Source organism: Phodopus roborovskii, unplaced genomic scaffold, assembly GCF_943737965.1.
Source record: "Phodopus roborovskii unplaced genomic scaffold, PHOROB, whole genome shotgun sequence".
NCBI lineage: Eukaryota > Metazoa > Chordata > Mammalia > Rodentia > Cricetidae > Phodopus > Phodopus roborovskii.
The window spans coordinates 16,460,161-16,483,969 of NW_026126485.1; the positions used below are offsets into that span (position 1 = coordinate 16,460,161).

Genomic DNA, 23,809 nt, shown 5'->3' on the forward strand with positions numbered 1-23,809 from the left:
TGTGTGTGTGTGTGTCTGTGTATAAATGTATATTATGTATATATGTATATATACATACATTTGCTAAATAAATTGAAATCTTTAGACTTTAGTTCTCTTCACTCAAGTGTAATATAAAGCATTGCTTTATATTTATATAGTGTGGGTATCAATACTAAAACGCACTTGACCCTTGACTAAGATTTGCATTATAACATCTTCCTCAATTGATTAGCACATTTTTAGATAAGGCATAGTGGTATATTTAAACAAAAACATGGATGCATAAATGCTCTTAGATATAATACATAACTTTACAGCTTTGCAATTCAATACAAAATGCAAACTTGCATAACTTCCTTTTTTAACCAGTAAACTACTACTTACTGCAATCATAAAAGTGACACCTGATTTTCTAACTCACTCAAGAAAACAACAAAACTGTAGCCCCTTGGCTTTGAATCAAAGTTAGGGTCACCCTTTTAAAGATTCTGTTTGCTATATCCATATGCTGTACTCAGATTATGTAAGATGTGTAAGCAGCACACATTTACACAATGTAGAAATTGCATCAGCATGTGCATGTACCACATGCTGCCTACACTGTAGTTAGCAGCAGTATATAATCATAGTTCTGCCATCCTGTCACCTGACCCCAGCCCACAGGCTTTCTCCTTCATCTGTGCATTAGCCAGTGATTATCATTCCCAGATAACCAAGTTATCCCAAAGAAATGAGTGCCGTGGCAAGTCTACAATCGCATAGAATCCTACATTAGATTCAGGTACACTTTCAAAGTTTCTCATTACATTAATTGGATTTGATTTCCTTCCTTGGAAACTAAGAGGCAGAACATGCTGAATGACAACAAGGAAAGGCAACCAAATGTCACAAAAACATGTCTCAGAGGCCCCAAGAGTTCACATGCATTAACACTTGGAGCAACTACTCTTGGCCCGGGAGCTTGTTTATAGACATTTTTAATGTTAAGTTTTCTAAATGGTAGTATCAAAGTATCCTATAGGATATAATGCCCTCTTCCTGTCATACCATAAGAAGCTGAATAAATCCTTAATTCTAGTATTTAAGACACAAAGAATTTTCTCAGCTCTAAAAATATTATCTTTAAAACATTAGGACAGGGCCTCAGCAGTTAAGAAAAATTACTGCTCTTCCTGAGGAACCGAGTTCGGTTACCATGACCCACATCAGATGGCTCGCAGCTATCTGTAACTCCAGCTACAAGGGATATGCAAAGCCGCAAGGCCTCTGTCTGGCCTTCTCAGCTACCTGCACTCATGTTGCACATACCCACAAGCAAACATATACACCTACACATAATTAAAAATGATGTTTTTAAAGTCAGGATAATAAAACTTATAAACACTGGATGTACAAACCCATATGAGGTAACAAATGCACAGTTTTACAGTTTACAAACATACAAAGCATGTATTAGAATTTAATGGACAGACCCACGGAGCAACTCTTAGAAATGTGGTCTACAGGGAGAGTTCCAGGACAGGCTCCAAAGCTTATGAATGACCCAGTGAGGTCACATAGTCAAGGTTCTTTATCACAGCTTCAAAAGAGAGATCTGCTCCCCAGCCCCCACCCCCACCTACTTTCACAGTAGTAGTCTGTCAAACAAGTGGCTCTGAAGCAGTAGCAAGATAAAACATTCAGGGTCCTTTCTACTCACCTAGTTACCCTTCCCTAGAGAAGAGTAATGTCTCAAAATACCCAATTTCACACACTAAGCATTTTGTAGCTTTTCTGCAAAAGCCAGCATTTATCTTACTTTTGACATACTGGCCTTGGGAGGTGTAGCAATATGCCTTCCTGGAAAGGGGCAGAACCGAGTACACCTACCTGGAAGCTGTACAGCAGCACCAAGTTTGCCTACATTCTCTTGGACAGCACAGCATGAGAAATGTTCACCCAAGGAGGCTGCTGGCCCCAAAATGACACATAACTGTGGACAGCTCACAGCTTATGACCAAACCCAGCTAAACTCAGCCAAGGTTGCAGATCTATGGCTGCCTGCTGACAGCCACTGAAATTTTGTGTTAACTACATTATTACAGCCATAGATGACTAAGCCAGAGAATAAAGATCCTGAGTTTAGGAGCAAGAGAGAAATCTCGGCATGACAGAGCAAGGACTCTTTCTGCAGAAGACCCAGGTTTGACTCCCAGAACCCACGCCAGGTGGTTCACAAATTCCTGTAACTCCAGATCTGCACTCACATGTACACATATATGCAAACACACAGATCCACACACATACATGTAAGTAAAAATAAAATAAATCTTAAGACATTGACTTTAAAAACAAATTAACTAAACTGGGAGGTGGTGATGATGTATGCTGTTAATCCCAGCACTCAGGAGGCAGAGGCAGATGGATCTTCTTGAGTTCAAGCCCAGCCTGGTCTACAGACCCAGTTCCAGGACAGCCAGGACTACACAGAGAAACCCTGATTGGGAGGGAGGAAGGGGAGCAGCACAGAGGACAACAACAATAACAAAAAAGCAAAAAACAAAAATAAAACACTGAATTTTCAAATTAAAAATACTCTATCCAAAAATCTAGGCACATACTTATCATAGGAAACAAATCTAAATAAGTAAAGCATATAGAAGCTGGAAATTAAGGCATTAAAAATGTAGAATTGGCAAATACTGACTAAAATAGAGAGATGTGGCTATAACTATGCCATGTTTGAGTTAGGATGTAATCAGAAAAGATCGTGGAGCTGGGGCAAAGCTCAGTAGCAGAGCACTTGCCTGGCACATACAATCCCTAGCATCATACCAGAAAAAAGAAAAATTTCCTAACAATTTTCCTGACTATAAGAGAGAAAGAAGGAGAAGGGCAACTTAGCACAATACTGCTTATAACAGCAAAAGAAACAAAATACAAAATTTCTACAGAAGAATTAATTACATAATCTGTTTCATTTAGCATTATGAAACAGTGAAATGAATAAAAGTATGCATAACAACCAAAAACAAAGAATCTCAGAAGTATTACTGATATATAGCCATGTCTACTATATTGTAAAAGTATATACACAGTGATATGAAGGATCCATGAAATCATTTGTATAATGTTACATAATACATAAAGTTAACAATGCATTATTTAGAGGTATCTGCATACATAATAACTATAAAGAGAAGTAAGGGAATTGAGGCTGATGGTTCCTCAAGCCAGCAGTGGGCTGGGATAGGTCATTCAGGAGCAGACTGGTAGCATCACTTAAATTGAGAGAGGGAACTGAATGGATGTCACTGTGTTAGTCTTTATGCAATATGTAATGTCTTTTATGAATCTAACATTTGACAGTATTCTAATATAAAAAAATCAAAAACATTCCAAAGGCACAGGAAATCTAAATACATAAACATGTAGCTATATGTATAAGGTGTTAAATGCAGTTATAATTTCTAAACAGCAATTAAGAGAGAGAAGCAGTTGTAGTGACTCACTCATTCCTTAGGAGTAAAAGACAAAAATCCAAGTGAGGGGCGGCTCTACTACAAACTACAAGGTGGGTGTTTGTGGGGTGTGTTGTTTATGTGGAAAGATCTGGTTAGACACTAGCCATGTGCAGAACAGCTGGCTACCCAAAGAGCTGCATCATTTGTGCTGTCTAACCAGTGCAGTGCCTCCCGTCACCTTCACAGCTGTGTAGTACTGTAGTATTACTATGTAGCTCATTTTTCTAAATTACTATTTGTTGAAAAGTCATCTCTTTCCCCGTCCCACAAAATACTTAAGAAAATTTCCTTCATCCAAGCATTAATTATAATATCACAAAATTTTAAACTTAAATTCCAATAATAAATAGCTGACTAGTTAATTCATCATCAATAGTCTCTCATGTCCATTAAAACTGTCCAGAAATTTAAGGACAAGAAATGAATAAACATTGCAATGGCCTTCACACACCTTCATCACAGAATCATCAAGAAAGGAATATCAGAAAGTAAGCTTCATCCAACTCAAGCCAATACTTACGACTACTGTTCAGTTTTTTAATTTAAAACACATGATATAAGCTGGCATGGTGGCATATACCTTTAACCTAGCACTCAGGAGGCAGACACATAAAGAACTCTACGAACATGAGGCCAGCCTGTTCCACAAAGAAAGTTCCAGGGCAAGCAAGGCTACATAAAACACTGTCTCAAAAAAATGAATGAATGAATGAATGAATGAAGCGATTTTATAATTTAAAAAAAAAAAAGACAACATATAAATTTATTAGGCATTCGATAAACCCTTCCTAAGCAACTCCCAGGAGCCAGGTATGATTCTAGGCCCAGCCAACAAATCTATGAACAAAATACTACCCCTTGCAAAGCTTATATTTTAATAATTCTAGTACCTTCCTTTCTTAATTCAGGGACAGTTCATTAGTTCTAGTAGTATGTACGCCAGGGCAGACCTCCACCCAGGTAATGACTTCTTATTCTAGATGGAGAAATAACTCCAGTAAATACTACAGTCATTATTAACTGAGACATATCTCACCCTTGTGATTACATAATTCTTGGACTTTCCATAAACAATACTCTAGAGCAACGTGTACCTATAAAACACAATGCTGAATTCCCACAGCCTATAATCTTTTCCCAGCAAGAGAAAAGTCCAGTGAATCTGTCACTGCTACAGTGAAAAGAGGTTTATTCTGTTCACTAAGTCAACAAAATGCTTCCCACTAACAAGATCAAAGAATGAGATGGGCCTAAGAATGAACAGGTTGGTTTCAGCAGTTTGTTTACATGGGTATGCTAATGATGCATAAGATAAGGATAAGGTCAAATTTCCTTTCCTCCTTTAGAATTTAAGTTAGGTTTCCAGGCAGGCTTATCAAATTTTAGTGGCTTTGTTTACACTGGTCAAGAAGCATTTCAGAAAGCAAGTGCCATTTCTAAATCTTCCTTACTTCTAACAGGTACAGAGAGGCAGGCGCTTTCAAGGGCAGTTTATAATGTTATATTTGCCATATACACTAGATATGCCATTATATCAGAACTATATATAGTGGCTAAGCTCCACAAATAAAAGCCAAAATGAAGAACACAATTATCTTTTCAGAAGCCTGATAGCATTCAAAATGTCCACTAAAATTCCAGGTTGCCATATAATGAGCACTAAAGCAGACACCATGATAGAATAGATTTTAAAGTAAACATAATCCTAAGACTTATATCCAAGGAATTCATGAGCAGTTAGATTCTAACCACCATAATACACTTACCTGTTCTTTTATAAATATTAACTCAACGCGACAATATATAAAAACTACCCAACTAGTTTAGGAAGCAAAAAGACAAATTTGATTCCAGCCATCCTAAAACACAATAAATTCAGAAGGAAAGTACCAACAGAAACTGTAAGTCAAGGGCTTTGGTGTATTCTAGGCACTGTATTAAGTAAAAATAAGAAAACTTACAAGGCAAAGGATTAAGTAAAAATAAGAAAACTAACAAGGCAAAGGATGCAAACACACAGATCTGTAGGGTAGTGTGGATGAGAATGGAAGTCAGCAAGATGAGGGTCTATAAGCCGCTCAAGGAAACCACTGCAAAAAGAAGTTCACTTGGCCTCCCTGGGCCTGTGTGTGCAAAGCCAGAGCTAAGTTTTCCAGGCTGACTAGCACCCAGAGGTATAATGGGATCCAGTGTGGAAGATGCCCCAGTAAACTAAATATAAAGTTGATGCATGCATTAATAGTCCTGGTACATTTTTGGTCTCATAAAATAAGAAAGTTGAAACATAATATTGAAGTCCTATTTGTAACTTGTGTTATTTATGACTTTTAAACTAATCCTAATTAAATGAGAAGCTGGGAAAGATTCTAATTTCCTCAGCATAAGCAGGATCAACAAATCAACTATCACAGTAAATGAGGTATGAACCAAAACAAAGCAGTCTAAAATGTTCCATTAAAGAGGGGTAGGGGCAAATTCAATTGACCCCTGAGGGGGGAAAAAGTCAAACTGACTGTTAAAATGACAATGTGGTCAAATGTAACCCAAAGTTTGAGAGTCCAGATAGTGTTCTTTTGGCAATCCTCAATGATGACGATTAACCTTGGAGAAGATTTTTTGTTACTAGTCAGGAAAATAAACCCCAAGTAATCCTGGGAAATGAGCTTAGGATTCAAACTGATACTAAAGCACTGACTATCAACAAAATGTGATATACATTGTTAAGGGGACATTGTTCAATGTCTTTAAAAATGAATTTCTAAAAAAAAAAAAAAAAAAAAAAAAAAGTCTAAAACACTCTCTCCATCAATTAATGTACATAATCTTTGAGTACATTCCATAAAATGATGTTTTGAAAACTGCCCTAGTACTCCCCAATCACACCCTTCTACATAATCCCTACTTTCCAATAACTAAGCATCTAGCTCTGTGTTACATATGAAAGAAAGTTTCATGGACTGGGGAGATCACTCAGGGCTAAGAAAACAGTGCTTTTGTCAGGCAAGAGAGAAGATGAATGCAGGGTCTCCAGAACCCATGTAACTGCTAGGTCGGCATGGCAAGGAATTCCTGGAGCATGGTGGCGAGCTTGACACTAGCAGAAATAGCAAACCCTGCTTCAGTTGAGACACTGTCTCCGGGAGTAAGGTAAAGGGAGTAAGGTAAAGAGTGATACAAGTCTCCTAATATCAGCCGTGGGTCTTCACATGTCTACCTACACGGGTGTGCCTATACACGACACTAGGCACACATACAGGTATGCACACCATACACACAAACACATGCACAAAAAAGAAAGAAGAAAGAAGGAACTGCATTTCCACAAATGTTATATCCAGACCATCTATCTCCCTAGAAGACAAAGAACTGGCCAAACAATATACACTATGTGTAGTTTTAAGATACTGAAAATACCAAGAATATAAACAAATGTTTGCTAAATGACTACTAAAGCTAACTAACTGTATGTCTACCTATTGGTCAACAGTTCCATTCCTAGGGAAAGCCAAAAGGAAGAAGTCCATATATCCAACAAACTACACAAGTAAAAATGTTCACAGCAGCTCTATTATAGCACCCAGTAACTGAGGACAACCTAATTGCCTATTAAAAGTAGAATGGATAAACTAATAAGTAGTCATGGATTAGGCCACCAATGTGGCAATCTGATAATAGTTACTGCAGTATGATCCTGCATGATTTTTTTAGAATCTTGTCTCTCCCAGTCAAGAAACGGGTCCCTTTACAAGACGGGCATTTTACAACTGCCTCAAGTAGTAATTAATGCACAATGGGCATTAATAGTACAGAAGTGCCAAGTCTAAGTGTCAAAGACAATATAGCTTCTGTGTGCCTCAACCCCCAAGCTCTCTAATCCTCTCCCTTTTTCTTGGAATCCAGCCACACAGCTCATGTGAGCAACCTCAAGCCATACTGCTAGGCTGCATCTAAGTGTCATATCACCAACTCTCAGACAGAGAAGCAATCTTTCATACAATACTAGGCCTGGCCTTCAAGCAACCTGACCTGAAACTGAGGGAAACAGACATAAGCACTGCCCAAATTGCAGATGTGTGGAGAAAGCAAATAACCCCACTGTTTCAATCTACACCCCTGAACAATTTTTTAGGTAGCCAGAGTAACTAAAACAAATACTGGACAATAAAAAGAAACAGCTACATATAACAACATAAATGAAACTCACTTACACGATACAATGTGAATGAAAGAAACCAAATACAACACAGTATCTGTTGTATGACATTATGTCTATAAAAAAAAAACTAAAAGAGGCAAGACTAACCCATGGTGATAGAAAATTAAGACCTAGCTAGATACAAGGCAGAAAGAGGATACTGATTGGAAACAATTGTAATAAACCTCTGGGGCACATGAAATACTCTACAGATTGAACTGAGTTAAATTACAGTTAATTACATTATTAAAAATCTTCATGACATGCATTTAAGACTAGTAATACACACTGTAGTATGCACACTATATACTTTTTTAAAAGGATATATCCAAGAACTGACAAGATACTAAGGAGAGAGCAAACACAGTCCAGAAGAGATTAAGGATCCAAAATGGAGAGCATAGCACCCTTGGGCTTCTTTATCCCAGGAAACTGCTGCCTGATCAAAACAAGTGCCTGAGATTTTACACTGCACTAAGAAGGCAAAGTGTCACAGTATGAGAAATATCAAGTGAACCATCCCCTTGATTTCAACTAAGAACTTAAAATACCAAATCCCAAAAGAAAGAACAACTTGGAAGTAAACTAAACCCAAGCATAAACTAGGGAGTAGGGAGACAGGAGGATGCCTGGGCTCACTGGACACCAACCCAGCTCAGTTACTATGTACACTCTCCTCACCCTCAAAATATCCTAATGTTACAGAGAATTTTTTTTTTAAACTAAGTCATGAGATGGTAAAACCTGTAAATAACACTAGCCAGTGGAGAATCGTCCCTGTGACTCCAATGCCCACACCCTCTAATCCCTGTATACATGGAAGTGTGCTACAGGTCAGACGCTCTTCAAATTGCAATTCTTATGTTGACTGTAAACATGGTACAAACCTTTTTAGAGGGGAAAATAATTCTCTAATATATAATTAGATCACATTTTACAGATGGAAAAATGCTTTTCACAAATTACACTGAAGGGACAAACTGTGAGTCTATGATAATTAGTCTGAATTGCACTAGTTACAAAACAAGGATGGTTAAGGTAGAATTAAACTCAAAATCCAGAAAATGTCTCATTCTATCTGAAGTAGCAATTCTTAGTTTTGGTATTCTAATTTTTTTGGCTGACTTCTAAACTTCCTTAACATTCCTTAACTTTTTTGTTTCGTTTTGTGGGGTTCCCCCCCCCCCAAGACAGGGTTTCTCTGGTAGATCTGTAGACCAGGCTGGCCTCGGAGGACTCACAGAGATCTGCCTGCCTCTGCCTCCCGAGTGCTGAGTGCTGAGATTAAAGGCGTGTGCCACCACTGCCGGCTTAACATTCCTTTACTTTTCAATAATTTTGTTCTCAATTGGCTACAAGGTTGAACTCACTGGCTTTCTTCAACCATCTTTACTGGCTACAAACTATCACAATAATTTGAAGATGGCAAAGATAGACCAGTGCCATCTGCCTGGCACTGGAGACCCAGACTGGATCTGCTGGTTCCTGTACAATGCTTGAAGATGATCAGTCAATTTACACCCAACACCAAGCCTTCTACTTACTGACTTGTTTACACCAGACCAGCTGTCCTCACTGAGGGTTGCCTGCCTAACAAAACACTGCTCAGGGAGGGATGCAGGACAGGAGAGACTGCTCAGTTGTTAGGAACACTTGCTGATCTTCCAGAGGATCCAGGTTTGACTCTCAGCATCCAGGATGGCTCATAATCACAACTCCAGATCCAGGGGTTCTGACACCCTCTTCTGTCCCCTGACAGCAACAGGCGCACATATGGTGTTCACACTCAAATGCAGGCAAAACACTCATACACATAAAATAATAAATCTTAATATTTTAAAGGGGAGGCTGTAATGGATTATACTCAGCAGAACCAAGCACAACCCAGAGCTATACAGTTGAGTTGAAGGAAGGGTAAGTAGCAGCCAGCACCAAGGCTCAGGACCCAAACTCTGATGAAAGTTTGGCAAAGGATGATGCTTCTCAAATAGTTCTGTGAGAACTCACTGATTCTTTAACTAGGGACCCCTATCCTTGCAATTAGGACTGTGTATTTCCTTCCAAAGTTAATTTACACTGTTATCAGTATAATTTCCTTTTCCATTTCGACGTATAGCTTAATGACCTGTGGAGAGTACAAACTAGGACCAATCATCCACCTTAAGGAGTGAAGGGTGCCATGCTTACAATTTCTCTTATAAAATTATGAGAAACTAGAAGATATTTTATTAATTATGGGGTCTTAGGGAGTGAAGGAATGAGACACTGTTCACCCTGTGCCAGTTTATTGATTACTAAGATAACTTAAAGGGAAAAAAATTTAAACTCCACCCTAGTGCCCCCCTTCAACACCCCGACAAAAACTTTGCAGAGATTCAAGATGGGAAAGAACTGGCCAGAGGTGATCTCAAACGTCCTGAAAAACTTTTCTAAACTATGAAATATTAACTGTCTCATAGATAGTAGATAGACAGACAGACAGACAAATAGATAGGTAGATAAATGATACGTACAAGGAAGGAAGGGAAAGAGGGAAAAAAACCTGATCCACGATTGAATTCTTCCAGCAAGAATATTTAGGACACTGTCCTTACTACTTGCATTCATGTCACATTATTCTTAAAGACTGGGTATTGGCCCGATTCACCGAGTCTTTCCAATCCATATGGCACAAAGCATATTAAAGTCATCTAAAATTTTCTATGAAATGAATGAGGAGAATCTACTAACGCACACTTTATTCGAAAATGTGATGTCAGCTAACTTTAAAAATAAAATAAATATTTGTTGATTAAACAAGGGGTGGCTAAATAGAGCCCAGAGATATCCAATGCTCAACTTGTATGAACGTCCCACCATGGAGTCAGATTTGTCGTTTGCGGGCATTAAAACACCTGCGAGCTCCGAGGTATCCTGTAAAACTTCGCAAGGGTGCACAGATTTCCAGGCTTTCCAGATCCCTCCCTCACGCCCATCCTCCCCGAGGCTGCTCCAAACAAAGTTCTTGCGGCATCCAGGCAATCGTTTTTTCAGAGAACGAAGTTTGCCTGGGTCCTGCCCACTCGCGCTCCCGCAGGACGCAACTGAAACTTGTGAGGGAGACACGTCTCCCCAGGGACCGAAACTTGCACCAGGGTGGAGGAGGATGGCGGCCAAAGGGTTCGGCCTCTCCGGGGGTCTGCACGCTGCGCTGGACGTTTCCCGGCCCCGGGCCCGCGCCCGCCCGCCTGCCAATCACACCGCGGACCCCCGGCGCGCGCCACACTGCGCGCGGGCTCTGGGTGAGCCGGCTCGGTCCAGGCCGCACCGCCGCCGCGTGCCCTCTGCCCCGGGCCGGGAATGGCGGCGTCCGGCTGCCCGGGGCAATTCCATTCCGGGCCCCTCGCCCTCGACCCCTCCAGCCCCTCTAGCAGCGACACGGGAGAAAAGGAAGTTACCTCAGGGCGGTCCCGGCGGCGGCCAGTCGCGGGAGGCCGAGCGGGTCCGGCGCGGTGGCGGCGGCTACCGCAGTGCCCTCCGCCCCATTGTTTCCCTTCCAGGAGGCTCCCGGCAAAGCCGAGCCCGGGAACCAGGAAGTTCCCCGGCGCGACACCTCCTGCCGCCGCCGCTATGGAAACGGCCCCCGCCTTCCCCAGGGCGGCTCGCCCGGGACCCCGCCTCCGCGCCGCCGGCCCCGCCCGCTTCACCGGCCGCCAACAGTCGCCGCTGCGGCCGCGGCGGCCGCCGCCATCTTGGCGCGGGCAGGCTGCCCCTGCCTTCCCGGCGGCACGTGCGCTGCTCCCGCACTCCCGCCGGGCGCGCTCCCGCCGGGCTGCAGGCAAGGCCGAGCCCCCGCCGCCCCCGTCCCCGCCCCCAGCCCCTCCGCAGGAAGCGAGGACCGTGGGCCGGACAGCGCCCAGGGTTTGCTCCAGAACCACAGACGGCCTTGAACCACTGCGGTGTCTGACACCTGGGAGCAGGCAACAGAGCAGGGGGTGCATTTTGCATATGGGGCCCAACCTTGCCCACTGCACTCGGTTTTCTCTTCAACTCAGGGTCTGCACCGGTGAAGTGGGGTGGTAATCGTACCTGCCTCACGAAGTTCCCTGCACAAGCGAATGCTTGCTGTATGCACCATGATGATCTGTCAATAAAGTGGCGCTGTTACTAACACAAGGTCACACAGTCAATTTTCAGGCATTGATGTCAAGTGTTCAGATCGGCACAACTTTTAAGTAGGCTACCGTGAGTGAGCCTTCTGCTGCCTAAGACGTGTTCAGTGTTCATCTCTGCCCCATCTTTCTCTAGGTCAGCTTTCTTTTTTGTGTCCAGGACGTTGTCAGGCGTCTTAATCTCCACGGTCTTCCATTAAAAGCTTCTGTGAAAAAGAGATGATGTAAACTATTCCCAACACTATAATTTGCTGACAGTTAAATGATTTATTCAATGGAAGCTACAAAAGTTTGGGTGTGCAAGTAACGAAAAGGCTTCTGTGCTTGTTTCCAGGAACTGGAATTACTAAAGCTGGCAACTCTGCACTGCTGTTACTCTCTCTTTCCCTAGCTGGTGAAACCTGATGCTCATGACTGCATGCTGTGTGCAATTAAGGACCAAAGGGAAGGAACCACAGGCTGAGTGGCAGTCCCTTCCTCTGCATGCAGATTTTTAACACCTGTGAAGAGATTAGGTCTCTAAGGCCCTTCTGTCTCTTAAATGTTGTCATATTAACCTTAAGTCCTGGGGAGGTGGGCGGGGCCTGTGAGTGGAATCCAGGGGTGCACGCAGGAACTTCGAGCTGCATCCCTGTTTAAAGACAATAAGATAGTAAGAATGTATTCTTTGGGGTCTTCGTTTAAACCAGGCTCACAGATCCTACTTTTGGTAGTTTGTTGTTGTCGTTGTTTTGTTTATTCAGGTATGTGCAAAATGGCACAACTGGTTAAATGAAAATCAGGTCAGAAGTTGGAAAGACATAATAAATGTTTCAGCACTCCAATATTTCTCCAAAAGGTATAGGATTCCCAAATTAGCAAATCACTAAAGCCTCTCCGTTTGTGAAAGACCCACCACCTCCATGTCTTTGAACACACATTGTACCCTGCAGATTGCAGAAGTCCTCCAAAAGATTCTCAGTGAATTAAATGACCTTCTCTTTAAGATACTTTGGGAACCCCACAGAGGTTCAAGAGAACTCATTCAGAAATGTCACTGCAAATACAAAAACACCAATGACTTGGAGTAACACCCTTGGTCACAAGCTTATTTCACAAACTGAAGTAGAAATGTCATATTGTTTTGTATATATTAGTGTAATAATACTGTATTCTGAACTTAATTGTCAGCACTGTTGGCTCAACTTCACACTTAACATTCTGATTATGTAGATTATAAATATTTAGAAATATATTCAATAATAAGGGTGGCTGCATTTCACTGAAAACTTACATAAATAGGAACATGTGAGCCTTGGGGTAGTAGTTTACCATCTCCTGCTCTAAAAATGTATATTTAGATTATATTCACTCCATGATTATGGTCTCTCTAATGTGCTACATACCAAGATGTCCTTCAGCTGGGGGGGGGGGGAAGAAGGGGATAACAGCCTACAGTCAATAAAATACCAAAAAAAGTAAACTAAAAAGAGGAATAAATAGTTTGTATCTCCAATGAAAACATTTAGAACTATCTTTCATTTCACATGATGAGAGAAGAGATTGACATTTGTATTTCATTTTTGCAAGTTATGTTATACTAATGACAATATTTATAATAGTGCCAAGAAAAAAGTACGTTTAAATTTCCCACAAGATACCATAATAACTAGCGTCAAGAGTACAATTTGTGGTGAGAACATGAAAATATAGAACATGGGGAAATTAAAAAAAAAAAACCCAGCTTTTACTTTCATCTTCAAAAATATGGATGAAATGGAGTTGTTCCTACCGTCTCCTGTAAACTGACACTATGCAATGTGAATCCATGGCTATATGGTCCACTTAGCTTCAGGGATGAGAGCAAACAGCTCACTAAGCAAGAGGTGAGATGAAGGCTCTAGGAGACCTAGCATGATTCATCCTGCAGTCATTTCTGAAATTCCCTAGGAATCTTCTGTTGACTAGAAAGTCAGTACTATCTACCACTGTATGTGATTCACCATGGTGAAAATAAATAAATAGTAAATAAAACAGACCAGTCAACACCCATAGACCAAATGCCATTGAAAAAGCCACATCCACATGGTTTGTGTTATGTTCCTTTAAAATAAAAAAATAAAATTTTTAAATTGCCCTTCAGTTTCAAAGAGAAAGTATTGATGGCAGAGCCACACTGAAGATTCTATGGGTGGAATAATAAAGTTATAAGAAGCTGCATAGAGTTTGTTACAATGATCTGGGATGGTCTTACGAATAGTGTTCTAAGAGATTTGGGAGTCCTCCTATCTAGGAACATGCGTGCCTGTCCTATTCTGTTCTTTGGTCTAGTTGCTCTCTGGCCAGAGTCAGTTCCCTCTGAATAAATATGGAAAGAATGAAAAGAGAAGAAAGGGAGAGTAAGGAAAGAACATTAGAAGGAAAGAACACAAAGGTGAATCAATACCCCGTTTTATATACAAAGAGAAGTTTCTAATTTCCTCACATGCTCAAACAGATCTGTGACTCAAAAAAATTTAAGGATGACTCGTTTTCAACTACCGAAGTTGTCATTATCTGCTTTGTGCTCACAGCCATCCTGTTCCTAATCAGTAAGACAGTTATCATGGTCTGCCAGAAATCTGTAATGAGTCTGAATGAGTCTGGAACATTTTTTAGATGTGTCATTATGTTATAGCTCTGGAAGACTTTGTGTCTGCTGACCTTCCATCTGCCATACTTCAGCTTCCCTCCCACCAGCTCTCAGATGCACTGCCATTATTATGTTTTTGAGTCAGGGTTTCCCTGTGTAGCCCTGGCTGTCCTAGAATTCACTCTTGAGCTCACAGAGATCTGCCTCCCTCTCAAGTGCTGAGACTAAAGGAGTGTGACACCATACCCGGCTTGCTATGCCATTATTTTTACTGCATATAGTTTATTCATTATGGCAAAAGCGTGGCACTCAGAGGACAATTTTCAGGAATTAGTTGTCTCCTTCTACCTTGTAGGTCCCAGGGACTGAACCCAGGTCATCAGGATTGACAGCAAGTGCTTCAACACAGGGAGCCATCTCACCAGCCCCATTATTTACTTTTTAAAGTTTCATTAAATGGATGAAATTTAAATATTAAAATGCACACAAGTAGAAGATATTGAAAATTTTGTCTTCATTTTAGAGTGATAAAACTTTGGCCTTCATGTACATTTTTTAAAATAAACTTTTAAACTCTATGAATGCTGTATGGTAGTTTTCCAAGGAAACCTCCCGATAAACCATTCCTACCAATACTCACACACTGTTAGTGACACTCCTCTTACATCTGCAATGGCCCTGTGACTCACTTCTGTCTCCCAAAACAAGAGTTTGGTGGAAATGAGGCAGAGTGATTTCTAAGGTGAGAACAGCGGAATCCTCAAGGTTTGTACCTGGGTCTGTGAAAAGCTTTGTGCACTTTCTTTTAGAATTCAAACACTGTCAGGTAAAAAACCCAGGCAGCTTGCACAAGGCATACTAGACAATCAGCCTCTCCTGAGCCTGCCACCAACAGCAGCCAAACTCAACTTATGGCCACACGAGAGAGGATGCCTGGCAGTTGCACACCTGGAGTCCCAGCTGAACAACTCCCTGAGAAACCCTAAGTGATGACTGACCTTCCTGGTCAGTGAGCCCAGGCAGCATGGGGAACCATAACAGCAATAAATTGCTGTTTTTATTTAGCAATGGAGTTTAGTATCATTTGTCTCAAAACTGGAGGAAAAGCACACTAAATTAAGAATGAATGGCTCAGTCAGCAAAGTGCTTGCCACACAAGTGTGAAAATCCAAGTTCAATCCCCAGAACCTATGTGAAAAAGTCAGGCATGATGGCACACTCTTACAGTCCTAGTACTGGGGAGGTGGAGACTGGCAGATCCCTGGGGCTTTCTGGTCAGCCGGCTTAGCATAATCAGTGAGCTCCAGGACAAGTTGAGACCCTATCTCCAACAAAAGCAAGGAGAACAGCTCCTGAGGAATGACATCCAAGGTTAACCTCTGGCCTGCACACATTTATACACTGTGCAGGAGCCCGCCCCTGCCCCTGCCACATGCCCCCACAAGCACATTCACACACTGTGCATGAGTCCCTCCCCACACACATGCATCCATAACCACATCCACACACTATGCATGAGTCCCTCCCCACACACATGGACCCATAAGCACAGCACACACACACACACACACACACACACACACACACACACGCACGCACACACACTATGCATGAGTCCCCACACACATGGACCCATAAGCACACACACGTGCAGACACACACACACACACACTATGCATGAGTCCCCACACGCATGCACCCATAAGCACACACACACACACACACACACACACACACACACACACAGTGCTAAAGCTGTATTTAGACATATCTTACCTACAGTGTTAATAATAAAGTGGTATCATCAAAGTTAGCAGAAGTGCCATGGACACAGGTCAAGCTATGAAAACGAGGAAAACGACTGTGGATTCTGGGGAATTCAAGGGCATCTTTTTTTATTGAGAAGTTTCTAATTTTGTCTGGTTCTCTGCTTTGAGGTGGAATGATACATTATTGGACTCTGTGAAGCAACATAATGACCTTGATCAAAGTAAATACACAGTACTTTCAATTACATTTGACTCAGACATGAAATAAGTCCTTGACAACCTACTCTGACTAAAAAGGAAAAGACATAAGGGTCTCAAGCAGCCAGACTCAAGACTCTTGAAAATGAGGCTACAGATGAAAAAAAAAAAAAAAAAGTTTTAATCTGCCTCGTTTATTCTTTCTGCTTGCTAGTCCACTATTTCTTAATATCTATTATATAAGATATTTCTTAATCTATAATTTTGAAAATGTTTTATATATCTTTGGCAGCTAAATGGTGACAACTAAACCTTCCATAGACTATTCCTGGTTTTTCTTTGGAGGTGGTGTTGGTTGGAGCTTTGGTTTCAAGGCAGAAGCTTGCTATGTAGTCCAGGCTGGCCTTGAACTTCTTTTGTAGCCCAAAATGTCCTCAGATTCCAAAGCTATTCTTCTGCCTCAGGGTGCTCAATGCTGGATTATAAGCATGCATCACTATGCCTGGCTACTTACACTTTTTATCTTAAAGTGGTTTTTCATTTTGCTGCAAAATGTTAGTATGTTTCATCACTGTCTATTGGAGTCAAAACCCCGGAATCAAATCCTGAAGCTCGGCTGTTTGCCAGCTCTAAGACACGGCATGGCTGTGTGACCCTGGGCCTTATCTCTCTCCTCTGCAAAAATGAGGATAGTGAAAAAAGCTGTTCATAGGACCTTTACAGAACTAAATAAGATCATGCATGCAAAATGCTTAGCCCAGCAGATAGTAGTGAACACAATTATCATAAGACTATTCAAATACAAGGGTAGGTTTTTTTTTTCTAAATTTAAAGGAAATAACATTTCAATAAGGATTTGGTCAGAAAAAAATGAAATTATTCAAGGTTATTAACAGCAGAATGACATTCGATATAGAGAAACAGAGGCTTCTGAAGTCTTTGGAATGTGTAGAAGGATGAAGAGTAAGAAAAGCCAAAACTTTCCAGTAATTCCATATAAACTGTGGATCATCTTAAGCTACTGCAGCAGATTAGAAATCGCAGCAAGTGGCAGATCATCGCTGCCCATGTTATCACTGCCCATGCCATGTCTGCCTTACAGTTTTGCAGCTGATGACTGTCAGGGGTGTGTGCATGTGTGCTGGGGCCTCCTAGCTAGCTTCATTTCAAAAGTGAACATCTACCAAACCCCTCCTGTCAGCTGCTGTAGAAACAAAGTCCTCAGATTCCATGAGGGCTCTACACATTATCAGAACTGTTCTGCTGCAGAACATGGGGTGTCACAGCTCCTGGGCATCCAGCCTTTCTGATTCACCCAACACCCAGCATATTCACTGAGTGAAACAGTTTCTATTGCTAGAGTAGTTTGTTTCTTACAGTGCTAGGGTGCAAACCTGGGCCCTCATATGCTAAACAGGCTTGGGCCCAATCCCCAGCCCCACTATAGAATTTTCCATAAAAGCTCTGAGGATGGGGGAGGTGCTTCCTGTTGTGTCTGCAGCTGCATGGGGAGAGTCTCAGGGCTCTGGATTCTGGATTCCACACCGAGAGTGGATGGCTAAAGGGAAGTTCAGATGCTAGTCAATGAGTGTGTGTGCCGAATGAAAATATGTTTTGTTATTAGATATCCCATCTAATATTCCAAGATCAAATAACCCTCCCTCTCAAACAATTCTCATTCTTTTTATATTTATATTATCACTTTCTAATTGTTTTCCTTTAAGTTGATTCATTCCTACATAAATAAATTCATATTTGAAAAAATATCTAAAGTAAAATGCAAATCAGAACAGTAGAACACAAATGTGATGTCATTAATAAAAATGAACACACTGAAAATAAAATAGTATTAAAACTGATTATTAAGAAGGCTCTAAGCCTGATGCCTACTCCCTTGGCCAGAAAGGGAGATTGCTATGTGTTTGAAATGTTGCTTGTACTAACAGCACATATCCTATCACCAACCAAGACTCCATAGCTGATACATTCACCAGGACTAAAGTGAAACCATGATCTGTGCCTTAGTTATTAGAGTTCTATTGCTGTGAAGAGACACCATGACCACAGCAACTCTTATAAAGGAAGACATTGGTGCTGTCTTACAGTTTCAGAGGTTTAGTCCATATCATCATGGTGGGAAATGTCAGCATGCAGGCAGACATGGTGCTAGAGGAAGAGCTGAGAGTTTTACATCTTGATCCAAAGGCAGCAGGAGGCTGGCTGCTACCCTGGGCATAGCATGAGCATATGAGACCTCAAAGCCAGCCCACACAATTACACCCTTCCTCCTACAAGGCCACACCTCCTAATAGTGTCACTCCCTATGGGCCAAGCATTCAAACACATGAGTCTATGGGGCCCATCCCTATTCAAACCATCACAATCAATGAAAAACTGAACTTGATACTGTGAGGGTAATGGTGTTTAAAGCCTTGCCCATCTCCCTACCTCAGTAGCCCATAGCCTATGCTTCAGGTAACACACTTTCTGCCACTGCCAATTTACTACTTTAGCAAAGGGTCAGGATATTTAGTAATGAAAATTTGGAAACCACTCAGAAGCTAAGTGTTGAGTTGTGTCACTATGTTTTCCTCATGCTAACTTAGTCACAAACAATATTGCTACTGTCCATTTACCTGAAATTCGTGTGACACAAAATCAACTATTTCAAGTGAACATCTCAGTAGTGTTTAGTGCACCCATGATAGTATATGGCTACTTCTGCCAATTTCCAAATGCTTTCATTACCCCATGCTCATTAAACTTGTATCCTCATTTTCCACTCAAACATAGGTCCTGGCACCCACTAATCTCCTTTGTTTCTATAGACAGATGCCGAAATAGTCTACATAAATGCAGTCTTATGATATGGGACTTTATATCTATCGTTACTTTCACTAACATGTCTTTGGAGTTCATTCAGATTATAGCATGTATTGACATTTCCTTTATACGTGGATAATTATACATATCACAATTGGTTAGTATGGCTGACCATTTCATTTTTTCAACCTTTAGGCTATAATGAAAATTGCTGTTATAAACATGTATGTATTTGCTTGAGTAATTATTTTTCATTATTTCAGGAATGTGCTTAGGAGTGAGTTGCTGGTCCTATTGTAGTTCTGTGTTTAAGGAGGTACTTTTTAAGGAGGCACCAAACTGTTTTTACAATGGCTTACATTCCCACCAACTGTGCACAAGGGTTTCAATTTCTCCACATTCTCCATAAACACTTGCTATTTTCTGTTTTCATGATTATAGCCATCCCTGTGAGCACGAAGTGGTATCTTGTGGTTTGATTTGCATTTCCCTAATAACAAATAATGTTGATTATCTTCCAGGTGCATATTAGTACTCTGCATAACTTCTTTGAAAAACTGTCATCTATTCAGGTCATTTGATCATATTTTTAATTGGGTTGTTTAAATTTTTCATTGAGTTATAAATGTTCTTTATAGATCCTCTTATCACATATATGATTTGGAAATATTTTATCCTATTCTACAGTTTATTATTTCATTTTATTGATAATATCCTTTGATGAACATTTAAAAAAAATTTTCTGATATCTAATTTATCTACTTTTTTCTTTTATTGTATTTTTCCCATCACTTTTACTTGTCTATTGCCAAATCCAAAACAATGAATATCCCTGTGTCTTGTTTTTAAAGTTTTTTTTTTCCTTTTTTTTTTTTATTTTATATAGTTTTTAAAGTTTTATGGTTTGGGCATTTAGTATAAAATTTTAAGCTATATAATTTCTATAAAAACAAGGTAAATCCATTGACCAAGGTTAACTTTATAGCCACAAGAATTTACCTACTCTTGACAGTGTTTCTTTAATAAATCTTGGTTAGCCAAGAATATGAATAGAATGTGGATTCTACCACAATCTATATCTGCATTTATTCACATCATATATTATTCCTATGGACAAGCAGGAAGTATTCAGGAAATGCTGTGAGAAAGTGCTGTGGCCAGACACTGAGATTAACGACAGTAGAATTATAAGCAATAACAAAACCACACAGATGCATCTAAGTAACAAAGATGGCTGGTTCACAACACCAGTGTGTTTCACTGATTCTGCATCAGCTTCTTTCTCTGCATTTGTCCTCTCCACCCACCCAAGATGGCTGCCAGCTGTTTCCAGAGTCCCAAGCCTCGTTCAGAAAAAGAAGTCAACTCCTAGCCAAGGGTTGCTTGTCTTGAGGCCTGTTCTGACATGAACTCCATCCCTGCAGGGCTAGCAATGGGTACAATGGAAGCTTATGTTAATCGATCTCTTCTTCACACATTGACAGTTGGAACTGGGCTTCTTCCACATAGGAGACATATGGTTCTCAAATGATAAACTGGGCAAATGACCAAAAAAGAAAGAAAGAACGAAAGAAAGGAAGGAAGGAAGGGAGGAAGGAAGGAAGGAAGAAGAAAAAAGAAAGAAAAGAAAAAGAAAGGGAAAAAAAAAGGGTATTAAGGAGCCAGTATAATGCTCCCCAAGGTCATTGACGCAGTCTTAATAAAAGAGATGGTGTTACCCAGTCATGTGGCAGAAGAGTGTCAAGGTCCATTTTTATAAAAATAGAGGTTAATATCCATTTTAACTGGACCACTGGTGTCAGATGAAAATTAGTAATCCTGTGAGGGTAACTTGAGAGTGCATCATGGAACACTTCAAATGACTGAGTAAGGAGTTTAGATTTAGTTCACTAGGCAATAGATAGAAAAAGAATATGACTTACTCTCTGGGAAAAATAAAATGGCTCTGAAACTGGTAAGGTGTTATTTTTAATTCACTAAATGCTGAATCTTGGTATTAAATAAGCAATATTCATTGTTCATTTAATCAGCATATTTATTGAGTACTTCATGAGTGTTCATCTGTGTTATACCGTATGGGCAGTAACTGTTTATTCAACATGAATAAAACAATAAAGCTGCCACTATTGTGGAACTTGTAGGGAGATGAAGAACTATGACATACAATCAGAGTCTGATGTCTTATCTGCTTTGGAAAGTGTTAAGTTCTGGGCTGCCAGCTCACAAATAATGACACAGAGATTTATTATTAATTATAAAAGCTTGGCTTCAGCTTAGGCTTGTCCCATTAGCTTTTATAACCTAAATTAACCTATGTTTTTATTAATACATAGTCTACCACTCGGCATTACCTCTCTTCCATCTTGCATGTCCTGTTTCCTCACCCTGTCTCCTCGCATCTCCCTGGTGCTCTGCTTCCTCTGCCTATGTCCTCTTTCTGCCCTGAAGTCCCGCCTGTACCTCCTGCCTACCTATTGGACGTTCAGCTCTTTATTAAGCCAATCACAGCAATATATCATCACACAGTGTACAAATATCCCACAACAGGGCTGAGCTTGTCAGTGGAAAGCAGGGTAACAATACAGCCAGCAAACCTAAACTACAGCAGCAGAGTCAAGCACTTCAAGAGAAGTCACTCTAGCCCTAACTAGATGGTACAATGAGACAATCTAAAGGTCTTCTCTACTTCAAACTCCATAAAGCCATTTTAAAAAATGGACAACTCTTATCTAAATGCTAAACACAAATATTTTCATGTTAAAAATGAATTAAAGCAGAGGCTGGCAAGATGGTTCCACAGGTAAAGGTACTGAGTTCAAGCCTAATTTCCTGGAACTACCATCATGAGACAGAGACACAGAGACAGACAGACAGAGAGATGGGGGCCTGGGCTAATCAGATGCCTTAGTGGGTGAATGTTCTTGCTGCCCAGCCTGAAGTCTTGATTTTGATCCTCGAGACATATAATAGAAAGTCAGAACTGACTCTTGCAAGCTATCCTCTCATTCACACTCCTCTACCTTCCCTTTTGACTTTCAGCCAGGCCTACTGAGTACACAAGAGCCAGGACTTAGCCTCCCTGTAAGTCAGGGCTCAGGAGTCCAGCTCTTGGGAGGCTGAAGCAGAAGGTGCTCAAGTTCAAGGCTAGCTGGGCTCCCATAGTGAAACCCCATCTCAAAAACAAACAAAAAGACAGCAATGACAATAAACAAAATCTATCGAGGATAAATTTCATGGTCAAGATTCTTACCATAACAAAATTACCAACACAAGAAGTTCAAAGCTGTGTTCCTCCCTGTCAATAGAAGGTATGTGCTAATATTTAAATCTTTTACCTTGGAGGTTCAAAATAAAAGCCATGGAAAGCCATCAATAAATGACCGGTGGGCTGAGTAAGTAACACTTAAATTCAGAGAAAGTCTAGGAGGACTTTGGCTGGTAATCGTTTATTGTAAGCTAGTCTACTGGTCTCCAAGAAATACTTAGACAACTGTGTCTTGTCTTGTGTATTCTTTCCAGGTTTTGTGACACAAGTTCATATATTTGCCATCTTTCAAGAAAACACTGCAGAGAACCACTGGTGTGTGTTGTGTGTCACTTGTATTAGTCTGTGGAATGTGTGAGAGACCCATAGTGTCCAAGACAAGGAAGATACATTTCCAAGGTAGAAAAATGAAAGGCAGCCGTGGTAATCACATATTACCTGTTTAATTCTGCTACCTGGGAAATACCAAGACAATCCTTGAAATCATCCATTTCTACATGCCCAGAGGAGAATAGGAGAAGCACTGAGGGGCAGTAACACAGATCTGAGCCGTTTGACTTGCTTGTAGGATCTGGCGGCAGGCTATGCTGGCACGGAAGGAGAAATAGCTGTCATCAGCTCACTTCAATAGATTCCAATATGACATTACTGCCAATAAACTGAGAAGATGCCATCCAGCTGAAGGGTGGCTAATTTCAGATATGTATGGCCCCCACAGCAAGCCATTTCCCAAGGAATAGCATAAATATTCTTTCCAAAGAAGAGTTCAGGATCAACCTTTTCAAATGTTGCAGAATCTAGAGCAAAGGAACACATCGGTATAAAAAAAAAAACCTCTCTTTTCACTTCTATTGTATCAAGACTGTAAAATATAACAAAATTTGTCCTTAAAATAGTGACAAATACAGCCAAGACTAGTGGCAACCATCATGTCTTTATTCTACATAGATAATGCATGGTGTCTTCAAAATAAAAAGGATGTATTAGAAACACAACTATGCTGAAGGTTGAAAATAACATTTATTCTAGCAGTGTTGAAGTCTGTGTTTTTATCTTGGCATTATTGTTGTCCTTTAAAATCATCTGAGAGGTCATTTTTAGCAAAATAATGTGTTCTATAGTTTTACTTTTATTTTGCATAATAGGGTGCTTTGTAAGCCCTGGCCTTAAACTCACCACGTAGTCAAAGGTTACCTTTAAATTCTGATCCCTTTTTATCCACTTCCTAAGTGCTAGGATTCCAGGCATGTGTCATCTGCCAGGTTTAAATGGTGATCAATCAACAGAACTACATTTGTTTTGTTTTGTTTGT

At 40.5% G+C, this 23,809-nt stretch overlaps 1 protein-coding gene across 2 annotated transcripts in view; it reads right to left on the reverse strand.

The window, feature by feature from the left end:
• Usp6nl (USP6 N-terminal like) overlaps window positions 1-11,799 on the reverse strand; it is a 129,314-nt gene extending 117,515 nt beyond the window's left edge. The window contains exon 1 of one of the 2 annotated variants that reach the window (XM_051194843.1): window positions 11,749-11,799. The gene's annotated coding sequence lies outside the window, so the exon portion shown is untranslated. Of the gene's footprint in view, window positions 1-11,117; window positions 11,268-11,748 lie in introns of those variants that run through there. The other variant, XM_051194842.1, reaches the window with a different exon arrangement.
• Between the last annotated feature and the right edge of the window lie 12,010 nt (window positions 11,800-23,809).